Raw genomic sequence first — 14,060 nt, 5'->3', positions numbered from 1 at the left:
AGAGAAGAAAGAGTGCTTCTACTAAGCTCTAAAAATACGTTCTCCTTTGATGGAGTATGCTCTCCTTTTATAGAGTTTACATGAGATATGAATCTTGACAGAATTTGAATCAAACTCAGGGTTCCTATCTGGACTCACCAATTAGGGTTTTGACATACTAATCATACCGACTTATAGAGATCAGATGCATAATTCCACCATTGGATTTAAGTTTTTAGGAAATCATGAAGCTCTCCTCCAAAACTCAGCGTGATCGGAGACCGAATGACCGTTCGATGAAGGGCTTGATAGAATATGGACAAAGACATTCAAAAACGAGATTTTTGCGTCTTCGTTTTCTAAATATAATTCTTTTTCCTCTTTTTCTTTCTTTAATCAAATCTCAAATAAGAAATAAGATATTGAAGTATGCAAGGACTCTTTTCTCCATTTGGACGCTCTGAATAATATCTCTGTAGATTTGATTGATAATTTATAATCTCAGCCGTAGATCAAATTTGCCTTCTTTATCTCTTCAGTATTTCGGAATTGACCCATAATCACATCTCTAGCCCATCATGCTCCAGATCAGGCCCATTTTTTCATTTGAGAATTTGAATGGACCTCTTGACGTGTAAAATTGCATGATTCAAGCCCAAAACTCCAAATATTTGCTTAAATCTTGAAAAGTCCTGAAATCTGCAAAAACAACATAAAACCCAAGGTAGCTCCACTCTAAGTGTGTAAAATGCATGCTTTATACCCTAAGATTTCAAACATAAATGTGCTCATCAGATTCCCCCACACTTAGACTAAGCTTGACCTCAAGTAAGAATAAAAGGAAAAAAAATACAAATGCAGGTAAGAAACTAACGCAACAAAATAAAATCCTAAATCACTTTCGTAGGAATCATGGTTACATTTAGCATGTGCAACAAGCCTTTAAACCACTAGGTTACCCTTAGAGGACGAGTTTTGTCTCGTGGATGTTTGCAGTGAATATACATCCAAAATTCCAATTCAGCTCAAAATAAACCATTGCAAATTCCAACTCTAACAATTGGTAAGTACTCATACAGGATCAATAGCTATGACAATTTTTCTCACCATTGATTTAAGATCCCCCACACCTTGAACTTTATTACCCCATATTGATTCTTGAGACTAAGCATATATCTCAATCAAAGACTCACCTTATATCTTTCAAGTACACCTCTCCTTTAAGCAAAACCACTCATAAAGTAAGAGGACCAAGGACTAAGGTTTTGAAGTATTTTTGACCAAACAATTTTACCAAGGCATTGATGACACTTGTATTTATCTCTCTCTCTTTTCTTTTGAGTAGTGAACTCTACATTACTCCACTCGGTTGGCTTGAATGACATGGTGGAGCAAACACCAGAAACCCAAGTTACTTTGTAGCTTTGCTTTGCATATGCCCACATAGACAGTGATGCAAGAGTTCTTTTCAATAATCTCATTCGTAAGAGTTTCGATCAAGTCACCTCGATTCCTGAGTTGGAGTGCCCTGTCATGTTCCAAGGAATTCAACTTTTACTTTCTACTCTTTTTTTTTTTCATGCCATACACAAAATTGATCTAAACTTCTAGCCAAAGAAACAAGGACCCACAAAACTCATAGATGGTCCAACGCCTTAAGTTAAGGGCCTTTTATTTTTCTAAAGTAAGTCTCATCTCAACATACATAAAAGTTACCTTCCTCTCAATAGGGTTTTTATGTGTTCACGATGGGTACCAAAATCACTCTCATTTCACATATCATAGCAATTGAAAGAGTATGTACACTAACCAAAAGTCAAAGTTAAAATCTACAAAGAAGCTATACCCCCCTTGTCACATCCCCCCAGCCGGTACCCTAAGTGGCATACCTGGGAGTGTGATCCACAGCCCCGAAGATCAAGTGTCGAGGAAATCATCCTCCCACATATACAATAACATAATCATAAACAGGAAATAATCAACGTTTAAATATTATAAACAAAGATTCAAATCAAGAAATGAATAAACAATATAATCGAGTGCCAGAAAATGATACCAGATATCCGAAGATATCAAAAGAAGTAGAGAGAGGCGGAAACTCGCTCCACAAATACAGCGGAACGTAGTATGTAAGTCTAAAAGGAATTACAACTAAATCAAAGGAAATATTAAAGATAAACTAAACTTAAGAGTCTTCTATCCTATAGATGACATCTTCAAAATAGTGGACTTCATCAATCCAACTGAGATGTTCCAATTCCACGTTGCCTCTAATCATAGTACGAAATGTGATCGCCTGAGGGATCATCAGAGTAATCTTGATTGTCGCCAACACCTTGAATGTAGTACTCTTCATCGGCTTGCGCTTCATTGTACTGTTCTTCATAGTAGTCAGTACCTGTAGAATAGTCTAACAAGAGATTGTACAAAAAGGAATGAGTTTTGAAGAAACTCAGTAAGGTAGTTAATCCATAACAATATAAATAACATGTGGCAGAACATAACAAGATGCAATGCAATATGAAACAGATAATATATGTATGCATCTAAACTCTATGTATGCTGGTCTCTATTGGCAAACATGCTTTAAGTCATAGCACTATACTTCTTTGGGTAGGTCACGCGTACGGCTCTTGTTGGTAGTGGATCCGGCATCCCTCAGGACAATCCATGGGTGGGGGTTAAGTCACCTCTCTCTCACATCACCATTTGGTCTACGTAGTGGCGCATGTCAGGGTAAAGCCTAGCCTAATGCAAGTCATCTACTCAGTTACATCAACTCAGGTCCAGATACTTCCATTCCTCGCCCCGGGCGATCCTTTCCGGTATCCTTTCCACTAGAGTCCTACTAGTCCCGGACTACGGACTCATCAACCCTATTGGTTATCCACATATGGTAAACAGGAAGCTCTCATGTCCTCTCACAGGTTGGTTAACGGTCTTAAGCGCCCATGAGCCCAAGTCTAGCCATATGCAACCCTCCAATAAATGGCCCCCACAATATGATTCCAGTCCTCTCACCGGTCATTTCACCGGTCTTGAGCACCCGTGAATCCCACTGCTACCACGGGTCGTTTAGTCTCAATACCCTTCCAATTTGGGTCTGATATAACAGGGACATCCTAGCCAAACACTACTAGACAGCCCTAGGTATGACAACCAATGATTCGGGAAAGCGTCGATGGGCATCTTCGGAGAACATCCCATACTATTCCCTCCGATGTCAAAGGACAGAAGTGTCAAAAGGACACTTCCCAATCCCAAACCATACCTAGTCAAACACATTCTCAGATCAGTCATGACATACACAACCAACAATTCATCATATAAAAGAGAATGTAAAAGCATAAGCTAATCGTTAAACAATATAGAAATAAGCAAATTCATATAAGCTTAAATAATAGAAAGAAAACATAAGTGAAGTGCTACTGTAGTTACAATAGTACATTAGAAGTATAAAATATAAGAACAGTAAACAAACTCATAGTTTCATAAGGTAGAAACCAGAGAGTATGCGATCTATGTAATTAAGGAATAACTGTCCTTACCTTATAACTCGCAAAGGAATCTTAGGGAATCAAGTAAGACCTTGACTAAACCTGAGAAGAAAGACCTAAACAAGTGTATACAACATATTAGGAAAGATACCTAGAAGGAAAGATATCAAAACAATCAAAACAGACAAAAAATGAGGTTACTGTACTCATTGGTCGATTGGATTGGTCTACTGCCCCAATCGACCAACCGAGACAGTGGCCTTCAAGAATCATAATTTTGGGAAAATAGAACTGAATTTGGCGGTTCAAAAGGGTACAAAATCATGGGAAAACTATAATGGCAGCATACTAGTATATAGAGGACATCAAAACACTAATCGAATCAAGTTTTCAAGTTACAAATTAGGAACCAAAAAGTTACCCTAATTAGGTTAATCATGGATTATGAAGAAAGCATGGTATAATCAAGGATAAAGAACTAGAGGATGATAGATTACAAATCTTGTAAAGAAAACACATTGATTGGATATTAACATGATCAAAATATGGGTTCTTGATTTGTCTCAAGAAACTAGGGTTTCAACCTTTATGGCTCCCATGAAAAGGTTGTGATCACAGGATGAAAGGGAAATTATTTGTTTGGTCAAAGACAACAAGAAAATCATTCAATGATCAAGTTTAGATTAACATAAATATTGCCCATGAGGTTTCCCTCGCATGGGAGGTTACCAAAGGTTTCCAGAAAGATCATTCAAGGGTTAGGGTTTCAAGAATTAATTCAGCTAGGGTTGAGATCATGACGATGATCATAAATCTCAAAGAATAGAATGAGATCATGGAATAGATGGTTGCAAGAATGCAACATCTTCTTCCTAATCTCAATCAAGAACAATATTAAAGAAAAGAAATTCAGAGATGTAGAAGAAAAAGAGAGCGTAGACATACCTTTGTTGCAGGAGGAAGGAGATTACTTGAGTTCTTGCGAGATATCAACCAAGGATGCAAGGGAATTGATTAGAATGGAGTTCTAACTCATTTCAGAGGATTAGGAGGCAGATGAGGTGGAGTAATCCCGAGATTTAGACTTAAATAGAGTAGCCATGACCTAATTAGAAAAACAGAACCAATTGGTTGATTGATTGGTCGACTGGTCCAGTCGACCAATGAGTCGACCAATCAGGACAGCAAGTTCAAACAGTGGATTTGAAGGCTCAGATCAAGTCCAAACATAACGGGGTTTTGCACACACCTAAAGTGACTTACCTAGTAGGTAGAAATGCCTTCGAACCAATACAGAGAGCACTCCAAGTCCATCAACTAATCCGATCTTCAACAGAATGCAGTTTCCATAAATGGAACACTGACATCAACACTCATGGATTTCAATCCAGCCACCAAGTCTTCTACTGAAATGGCCCAAAGCTGACTTATTGCCTTACTTCGGGTTGTCGGACCTACAAACAACAGGGTTTCCGGGTCAAGGTTAGGGCTGGGTTTCACACCCCTACACTTAAGTAATGCAATGTCCTCAATGTATGCATGAAAAGAAGAATAAGGGCAAGGCAAAAGAGGGGTATACCTTTCAGTCAAGATGTGTTTATCATGGGAAGCTTTTGTCTTATCTTCAATAGCAATGTATGATAGGGAAGGCACTCCAAATAAGAAAAACCATGAATAGAAAAATCATCTCTAAATAGCTCAAGAAACACATTCACAATGTTAAAGAAAATTCTCATCATACGTTGAGGTTCTCTAGAAGGTTTTGCATCTTTCATAAGATGAATATGAATTATATGATGTTGTTCAATGGAAGAGCTTAGACCTTTGACATTAATGATAGACCAACTCAATGCTTCTCTATTATCATTCAATAGTGTGATCAACTCTTCTGCTTTGTCAGAAGTTAAACAGAGACAATAATGACATGAAGAGGATTATCTTGTCTCAAGAAAGCATACTTTAAAATAGAAGGCAATTCTTTCAATTCTAGCTTGGGGGGGTTCAATTATTAAGGGCTTAGGAATAGAGCCGGAGATGGATAGGGGTTTAATAGGCTCCAAAGGTGTGTGAAAATTTAAGACTTCAGAAAAGAAAATTTCACTATCATCATCCAACATATCCATACATTCTTGAAATTCATAATCAAAATCAATCTCAAAGTTGGTAATCACATCATTAGGAAAATCAAAAGATTCCACAAGCATATTGATCTCTTCTTCTATTTGTGGTTGTTTCCCTATCCTGAACATATTAAACTCTACAGTTTGATTTCCAAAAGACAATCGTAAGAGGCCATTTCGACAATTGATTAATGCATTACTAGTAGCCAAAAATGGTCTTCCTAGAATTATTGGGATTTCATCTTTGATTGAAAAAGGTTTAGTATCTAGCACAATGAAATCAACAGGAAAAATAAATTCTCCCACTTTCAGTAAAACATCTTCAACCATCCCTTTGGGAATCTTAATTGACTTATCTACCAACTGAAGATTCTAGTTGCTTTCAATTCTCCCAGTCCTAATTCCTTATAAACATGGTAAGGCAAAAGATTCACAGTTGCACCAAGATCAAGTAAAGCATGTTCAATGTGTGTATTGCCTATGACACAAGCTATGGTGGGGCTCCCTGGATCCTTATATTTGGTTGCTATAGGTTGAGTAATTATGGAACTGATGTTACATGCCAAGAACGCCTTTTAGGGAACACTAGCGATTCTTTTATGAGTGCATAAATCTTTCAACACTTTCGCATAGGCGAGGATCTGGGATATGACATTCAAAGAGGGATATTCACTTTTGTCTTTTTAAAGTCATCAAAAATTTTCTCCATAGTTGCAGTCTTCTTCTTATTAACTAGATCACTAGGATAAGGAGCCTTAGGAACATAAGGACTCTCATTTGAAATTTGATCTTTTCTCATAGTTTCTGATAGTGGTTCACCAAACTTGGTACTGCTAAAGCAACTGGCTCATCCTCAACTTCTATGGGTTCCTTAGAAAACTTTTATTAGGAGATACTTGAACATTCTCCTCATCATAGTGGTCTCTAATCTCGCTCTTTTTATTAATATGTGACTCACCTTTTAAATACCCTTTCCCACTTCTCAATGCAGACACATAATTAATTGAAGCTAAAGAAGAATGTGAGGATTCAACTTGGTTGACTTGATTTGGTGGTCTTTGTTGAATCTAAATCCTAGGATTTAACTTAGGTTGGCTAGGCATTTTACCTTTTTCTCGCTCTGACAAAGCACTTGCAAGAGTGGAAATTTGTTTTTCCATATTATGCATAGAAGTCATGAAGGTGCTGGAAAGTACTTCCATATTCTTCTGTAAGGAAGAGAGACGAGAAAACTCTGGATTGTTACCTTTGTTGAAACCAGTGATGATTGATTTTGTGCAATGTGAGGCATATGAGGCACAATAGGTGGATTGACAGGCCTAGCTAAATTGGGATTCTGAAAATTAGGGGCTTGAGGGAATTGGACATTTGGATTATGAGAAAATTGGGCACTTTGTTTTTTAGGGGCACCAAAGTGATTTTGTGTGGAATAATTGCTTAATCCATTTTGGTTTTGCCCTTGAGACCATGAAAAGTTAGGATGATTCTTTCACCCTGAATTGTACGTGTTACTGTACGGGTTTGGAAACATTGCACTGAAATTTTCATGTTGGCCTCCAGAATAGTTTGGGCATTCCTCAATTATATGTATAGGAGACTGACACCATGCACACATAGCAATAGATTTGTCAATAAAATGTGCTTGACTAGGTGTTGGTGGTGCAGCTTTATCTACCAAAGTCTCTAACTTTTTCAAAAGATTATCTATTTGTGCATCTTTATGAACTTGGCTATCAACAAAATATCCCCTACTAGTCCTTTCATATTCTTGGGTTAACTCTCATTCTCTAGTTCTATCTGCTAGATCTAAAAGAAATTCCCAAGCTTCGAATCATCCAGTGAACGATGTAAATCATGTGGGGCACATAGATTCCAAGAGTTGCTTTGTTTGATAATCGATACCCTTATAAATTATTTGGCATAAATGCCATAATTCTATACCATGGTGAGGGCATTCTTGGAGAAGGCTTTGAAACCTCTCCATTACCTTAGCAAAGGACTCATTGGGTTTTTGATGAAATTAAAGAATATCATTTCTTATTTTATTCGTCTTAGAGAAAGAAAAGAATTTCTTCAAGAATATGACAGTAAATTGTTCCCATGTGGTAATGCTATCCCTAGGTAAGCTATAAAGCCACTTTTTGGCTTGGTCCTTTAATGAAAATGTAATAAACCGTAGTCTTACAGCATCATCAGTGAGTTGTTGTATTTTCATAAGGACACAAACCTCCTCAAACTCCCTAAGGAACAAATATGCATCTTGATCAGGTAACCCATGAAATTGGGGTAACATAGACAGGTAATGAGATTTAAGTTCAAAATTATTACCTCTCACATCAGGTAAACGTATACAGAAGGGTTGTGCAGATCGAGTTGGATAAAATCTATCTCTAAGACTCTTAGGTGGAGGTAGGTCTTCCATAATCAAGGTAGACACTCGGACAATTCGATTTGTGGAATCACGAGTCCAAACACACATGCACTAACTACCTAATGCAATTAAAGGCTCTTATGGGAGAATAAATTTTTTTTAATAAATTTTTTTTTTAAAAATAAAGTAACTAAAGAAGAAAAGAAAATAATAAAAACAAAAGGGAAAGTAGTGAATTTCCCTGCCACAAAGATTGAAACAATGATTCCAAAGCTGTAAGGTTGCCGTATAGTTGAGCGTTGTATAGGTTTTGACGCAAGGGAATCCATATAGTCTTCGGAGCCACCTACAATCGAATCCTAAGGATTCTGCAGTAGAGTGGGGACTACTAAACGTTTTTGTTTCTACTCAAATTAAAAGTAACTGCAAGCGCACGGTATCGTGTAGCTAATGGGTCGATCTCAAGGAGATATGCCACTTTAGAATTAACTTCTCAATGATAATGTGATAGTGCAATGATTAAAAATTTGTTAATTACTTAATTACTTAATTAAACTAAACGAACGGTCCTAATCCATACATCTAATGCAATCGAATTGAAACGAAAATTAAAGCAAACATAATCAACGCATAATTAATAAAGGCAGAAAAAAATATGAATGACAAATAAAAATAAAAGGGAAATGATTCGAGTGTCAGCTCTAGATCTAGGGAAGGGGAGTATAATAATAATGACTTTGACCGTGGACCCTTTGCCGTAGCTTACAGTCCACCGATCGGGGGAACGGATATTAGAGAAAAAGAAATTGCATAAAAGAAATAATCAAAGTAATAAAAGGAAAGGGAAACCTTAACCAAAGAGAGACACGGTTGTAGGCATCTCTGATCAAGGACCCAGGGGAAGGGAGAACAATAAATAAATGCTGAAAATATATTGCAGAAAGTAAATAACAGAGTAATAAAAGGAAAGGGAAACCTTAACCAAAGAGAATCACGACTGTAGGCATCTCTGATCAAAGACCCAGGGGAAGGGAGAACAATAAATAAATGCTGAAAGTAAATCCTAAATTAAGAATTGGAGGGGTAGATAGAAGCGGGAATGGAAGGAGGAGAGAAGATTATTGAAGAAGGTTACTTACTTGCGAATTGAACAAACGATTCGAATCTCAACCAACCCTAACAACTAGATCTAGAATGATCTAGATCTACAATTGCTAGACCCAGAGAAAAATGAATCTTAAAACTTGAAACTTGAACTTGAATTGCATTACATAGAAAAATTAAACCTAAACATTCAATCTAGAAATTTAAATCTCACAAATGCAAGCAAAGAAAACTAGAGAAAGCCTAAATAAACTGAAGAGAGAAGAAAGAGTGCTTCTACTAAGCTCTAAAAAAGCGTTCTCCTTTGATGGAGTATGCTCTCCTTTTATAGAGTTTACATGAGATATGAATCTTGACAAAATTTGAATCAAACTCAGGGTTCCTATCTGACTCAACCAATTAGGGTTTTGACATACTAATCATCAGGGGCGGACCCACTAAGGGGCTGAGGGGGGCCATGGCCTCCCCGGATTTTTAGATTTTTTTCATAATTGCCTTAATTTTCTAATTTTATATTGATTTCCTTTATTTTTCCAGTTTGGTACAGGTCACTTTTAATCCAATTTAAGTTTTCTTTTGCATATGGCTCCCCTGTGGTTTCAAGAAATGATTAAATGAGGACAAACTTAACAGAAACCGTTAGTTTAGTAATTTTTGTGATGAAAATACCTTTTTTTTTTTTTTTTTTTAATTTTTTTATTTTAAAGAATTTTATTTCTTTTATTCAATCTACAAAAATAAAAAACAATTAAAAAAAAAAGCTTTAGAAAAGTAGATTTGGAGGTTGAAGCTTCAAAACCCTATCTCTGCAACATCTCAAAACGAATACAAGGTCTACAAGGCCGAATCCACTCGTGAGATAGTCGGGAGAGCTGCTGCGGACGCTTCTACATAGACCTACGAGAAGAGGAAGCAAAGATGAGCAGTCCGAGAAGAAGAGGAAAAGCATGAAGATGAAGAAAGAGAGAGAAAGCGGAGCAGCGGCTGCAATAGCTGAAAAGGAACAATTTCAAAATCACACAACTGAACTAAGTAGAGAAGAGATATCTCCACCTCCTTCCTCCTCCAGCCCAGAAACCCTAGAATCTCTTATCAAAAGCGAATCACAGAGAAGGGTTTAACGAATCAAGGAGTATTAGATCTCTAACGGAAAACAATTACCCAAGCGGCAGGATGAGGGTTTCAGCCGTGCAAATGCAGCTGATTTCATCTGGATCATTCACTGTCAAGGATTGTAAAAACCATCCAAAAAGTTGGTAAACAACGTTGGAAATCAAGCAGGCACTGGTCCCAGTAGTAAGCCAACAGAGGCGACTACAAGTCTGTGGTTGGTGAGGTTCATGGGTTAGTAGTTGATTCCATATGGGAATCTCTGATCTTACTTGATAATCAAGCTAAACAGGTGTGAAAAATCTATATGCTTGGCTCTGGTTTTCTTGAATCTGGGCGTTCTTCACGGCTCAAGACCAGCTTTTCTTCTCTTTATTAATATTATTGTCAAGGATTGCGAAATGATTCTTCCTCAGAAAGGAGGAGGAGGAGCGTTGTCGTTGATTTCACATTACAGGTACCCAGGAAAGCTAACTCCTTCTCCTCGGGAAGCATTGAAGGAGGTGGTGGGTATGGGCAAAAACCTAGTTTTGTGGGGATTCAACTAGAAGACAAAAAATACTTCACTGGAAGCTTAATCGAGATGAAGAAAGATGAATTTGCAGTTTTAAAGAGATTTTTTTTCCTGCAGTGTAGATGGGTAATGGGTTGGTGTATCAATCCATCAATTTTTCCATCTTCCGTATACTCTTTGTTTCTTTCTGGGTTTTTTTGTAGTGATACGGAGAAATTATGATCAAACCGGGTTCATACCTGGTTCGACCCTCGACCCCGGTCGAGGCAGAGCAAACCGACTCGCTCCCGAGCGAACCGGATCCAGAAGATGGCTTGCTGAAGAAGAAAACTGATTCAGCTACAAGCACGCCCTAATCCTACTTATGGATTAGGGTAATTACCCTAATGATGGCAGACTTGAATTGACGGCTGCGGCTAATCATTATCGAAGGGATAATCATCGCATAACCTAAAGAGTTATCTCAGGAGTCCTCTACTAGTCCAAACTAGTAGAAGTCTCATTGCTCAACGGATCTATCTGTTAAGATCCAACGACTACCCGAAGAAGGCTCAAGTGCATCCAACGAAGGAGATTCGAAGGTACACTCTATATAAACCTCACTACCATACGAGGTGAGGGGGATGAAAAACACACAATCTGAGACTCAGGTTCAGATACATACTGATAGACTTAAACTATCAGCGGCTTATGATCTAGATCACCTTTCCCAGTTCTTCATTCCTTAGCTCTATACTTCTAGCAGAGCCGTTTGTGATTAAGTTCATCAACTGACTTAGCCTTCGGAGGTGGACTCCCGACACCCGCGGTCGGGCCACATTTGACGCTTTCGTTTTGCAGGTCATCACGAGGAGATCTAAGGGCTGAGCAGATTTTGAACGCATCATTTGGCGCTTTGTGGGAAAGACTTGAAAAGCCATGGTGACTAGATCAGCAGCCGCTGCACAGCATAATTCCGGTGTTCAGATCCCTGGAGCGAATAATCCAGATATTTCCCGGGGAAGCCAAAATCCTATCGAGGTAGATGATGGTCAGAGAGGACGTAATCCTCCTGATACATTCCAAGATCAATTGGATCAGGTAAAGATTCAACTTTTGGAGGTGAGCCAAGCACTCCGCCTGCTCACCAGACGAGTGGTTTTACCACAAAAACCTGATCAACGTGATTCAGGGAGACGTGCGTTACCACGTGATCAAAGATTGGCTGAAGACCAGAATATCGGTCAGAATTTTCGTGAAGGAGACCGAGGACCAAGGAGGATTGATGATCAACCTAGGCGAGACGATCGGTTCGGTAGACCGCAAGAGAGTACAACTGATTCAAATACAAGGTTGGATACAGGGGTAAGAACTCACTCACCAACTGTCAGAAGAACCGTTCGCAATGATCGAGCAGTTCGCGACGAGCGAAATGTTCTGGAAGGACGGGCTGTTTGTGATGATCGGATAGCACGGGATGATCGTGTTAATCAAGGTCGTGATCATATTGCTGAAGATCACCCGACCCAGATTGGTCAGGAATTGGCCAACATCAATGAGAAATTAGGGCAGTTGGCTAAGGGCAGGATTGCTGAGGATATTTACTCAGTCATTCGGAAGACCCCCTTTGCCGAGCCAATTGCGGGATATCTGTTTCCCCATAACTTCCGTTTGCCTACCTTTTCTACATTCGATGGCTCCGGAGATCCAACAGCTCACATCGGCTATTACCAACAGATCATGGCAGTTTCAGGTAATTCTGATGAAATTTTATGCAGGGTTTTTGGTTCATCTCTAACTGGAGCAGCACAAAAGTGGTTTTCAAACCTCCCCTCTGGAAGGATCGTAAACTTTGAGGAATTGGCGCACAAATTCATAGGGCGATTCCAGAGTGGAATATAGGTCAAGAAAACGGAAGAAACCTTGTTTACTGTCAGACAAGGAAAGAACGAATCAATCAGAGAGTTTCTGAAAAGATTCAACAAAGTAACGATGGAGATAGAAAATTTGGATGAGCAAGTAGCCAAAACTGCTCTATTCACGGGACTCACTAATCGGAAACTCCTGGAGTTATTACTACAGGATATGCCTGCGACTTATGCTGAGTTGGTACAGAGATGCCAGAAGCAGGCTGAACTCATGGAGATTCTAGACGCGCGCCAAGGAGATAATAAAGTCTCCAATAAGGAACAGAAGGCTCCTGAGCATAAGCAAAAGCCAAAGAAAAATGTCCATGATCGGGTTGGAAAATCTCAGGCTTGGCGCCAAAGGTCTCCCAGTAAAAGTGAGTATACTCCATTGAATGTTCCTCGGGCTGATATTTTAAATATCATCAAAAGAAAAAATATCTTGAAGTGGCCTTCTAAAATTCTTTTGAAACCCGGAGAGCAGCAGGATCGAGAAAAGTATTGCCGATTCCACAAGGACTATGGTCATTATATAAATGACTATCGTCATCTGAAAGCATATATTGAGAGATTAATATCTCAGGGACATTTGTCCAGTTTTTTTAGCAGAAGGAGGGAGGAGCCACGTGAGCCACGTGCGGCTGCTCCTAAAAGGGATCGTTCGGTTAGTTCAGAATGATCAAGGGAGGCCCCGAAGTCTAAGAAGGGCAAGGAGGTGATTGAAGCTACTCGATCACCGATCCTTACCATCTTCGGGGGACCAGAGCCCAAATCACTCTAAAGTCTGAAAACAAAATCCAAATTTGTTGGAACCGGAGAGAAGCAGAAGCGAAAAAAGCTAAATGGTGAAGATTCTATCACCTTTAGCGAGGAGGACGAAAGAGATGTTTGTTTACCTCATGATGATGCCATAGTCATCAAGGTAGAGATTGCACGTCGGGAAATGCATAGAGTTTTGGTTGATACAGGGTCTACAGCTGACCTAAATTTTTACGAAGTGTATCAAAAATTGAAGGCGGATCAGGACTTGATGAAACCTTCATCCACACATCTATATGGTTTTGCAGGGTCATCTGCAGTGGTGGAAGGATCGGTCCAGTTGGACTTATCTATTGGAAGTTTTTCTAAGGAAACAATCGTCCGAATCAATTTTTTGGTGGTTCGGGAACTGCCAGCTTATAATATTATCCTTGGGTGACCATCTTTATCCAAGATAGGTGCTATTGTTTCGACAAAACACCTGAAGATAAAATTCCCGACTGATATGGGAATTGGTCAAGTCTCCTCTGACCAGAGGATCTCTCGGCAATGTTACGTTGCCTATTTAAAAGACAAGGAGGGCCCGAGGAAGGTAACTGCCCTACCTATAAAAGTTCGAGATGATCGGGAAGAGGCAGAGATGCAAAGACCCAAACCAGTGGAGAAGCTGGAACAAATCCAGCTGTGTACCGAGGATGAGAAAAAGATTACTTATATCGG

General features: G+C 39.0%; 1 non-coding gene across 1 annotated transcript; it reads left to right on the top strand.

The window, feature by feature from the left end:
* Positions 1-7,533: 7,533 nt before the first annotated feature.
* On the top strand, positions 7,534-7,640 carry LOC149002254 (small nucleolar RNA R71). The gene has a single exon (XR_016170543.1). It is a non-coding gene; the product is annotated as a small nucleolar RNA R71 (small nucleolar RNA).
* The last annotated feature ends 6,420 nt before the right edge of the window (positions 7,641-14,060 follow it).

Source organism: Hakea prostrata, chromosome 10, assembly GCF_041222555.1.
Source record: "Hakea prostrata isolate BN-2017 chromosome 10, UWA_Hpros_2, whole genome shotgun sequence".
In the NCBI taxonomy this organism is placed as follows: domain Eukaryota; kingdom Viridiplantae; phylum Streptophyta; class Magnoliopsida; order Proteales; family Proteaceae; genus Hakea; species Hakea prostrata.
The sequence above is the reverse complement of the archived record's forward strand: the minus strand, read 5'-3'. Positions and strand labels throughout refer to the sequence as shown.